Below are 1,571 nucleotides of genomic sequence, written 5' to 3'. Positions count from 1 at the left end.
AGATTTAACATAAACCAATCATTTAGAATAATTAATATGATTTCTTAAAATAAGTATATTGGTAAATTAGTAAATTGTGTTGGGTATTTAATTTACTTTAATTAGTTTAGTATTCTAATTTTGAAATAGATGTGTGTGTATTAGAATGGACGAGATCACCACCTGTGACCCTCTTTCCCCATCGCCGGCCAAAACGTGCTTCCGCTCCGGTGCGACATTTTACACCGATCCCTTTGCCCAACACCGTCCGACGCCTCCTTCTCCGCCCTACTCCGGCCACCACTGCTTCTTATTCTCTATCCATCTCCAACCATCAGTCATCATCTCCTCAATTCTCCCATTCACCGGAAGACTCCCATCTGCTGAACAACCCAAATTGGTTTTTCATATCCGAAGAGATCTGGTTTTTGGTTTTTGTTCATATCTCATCTTAGATCGGGGACGTAACACAGATCTTGTCGGAGATGTAACCCATATATCGTCGGAGATGTAACGCAGAAGATGTAAGGTTTTTGGATGTAACCTAGATCTCTTTGTAGATGTAATGTCGAGTGTAATACAGTAGTTTCACAGTTGTATTCATCAACCATATTTGGTATCATAGTGTGTATCACAATGTATTTTTGTTGTTTTACGAAGTGTAACACAATATTTCAGGTAATCTTGTTTTACTAAGTGTATCACACTGTGTTTTTTCGTTATTTTATGAAGCGTATCATAGTGTGCATCTTGTATTTATGGGAATAAGGTTCGTTGGAATAAAGTTCGACGAAAAGAGAAGAGAGGATATATAAGATTTTTAAAATACCAAATATGTGCTTTAATTAAAATTTAAGTCAAATTACCAAAATTATTAGTTTCTTAATTTAACCATTAATTTGTAATTGAGATTGAATCTCACAGTTATCACAAACTAACCAGTTCTCCCCCGAATGACACCATATATTATATATATATATATATATAATTTTAAAAGAGGCTATCCTACAAATATATAAGTTGTTAATATATATATATATATATATATATATACTAGAAGCGTACTCGCGCAATGCAGCGAGATACATCGTGTTTTTAATATTTCATTTTAATATTTATCTCAGTCGATGTTATAATATGACTTTATGTGATTTTGAGAAAGCGATGATGTTTTTATTTTTGAATAAAATACATGTTTGACGATATCATAAAAATTTGACAAAAATATATCGATATTAGTATCAAATTAACTATTTAAAATTCCTTATTTTTTTGTGTAATTATTTAATCCAATTTTTTTTATAATTTAATTTATGTACAATAACGAAGTAATTATATTTGGTTTAATAATATAATTTTTTATAAAAATAATAATTATTTATTTTATTGGAACTCGATAATTATTCTAATTAAGTTTTAGATTTTTTATAATGAGATGTTCATTCTCTATTTGATTATGTTTATCCGCGGTTATTTATAAGAATTCAAACATCGAGCTTTTATAAGTTGTACTTATGCATAATTACTTGTAATCTTGAATTTTAAGTAATATGCATCAATATACAGTACTTTATGCATAACAAAAATATATC

The sequence above is a fragment of the Cynara cardunculus genome, assembly GCF_001531365.2.
Source record: "Cynara cardunculus var. scolymus isolate 2C chromosome LG 1, CcrdV1, whole genome shotgun sequence".
NCBI classification, from domain to species: domain Eukaryota; kingdom Viridiplantae; phylum Streptophyta; class Magnoliopsida; order Asterales; family Asteraceae; genus Cynara; species Cynara cardunculus.
The sequence above is the reverse complement of the archived record's forward strand: the minus strand, read 5'-3'. Positions refer to the sequence as shown.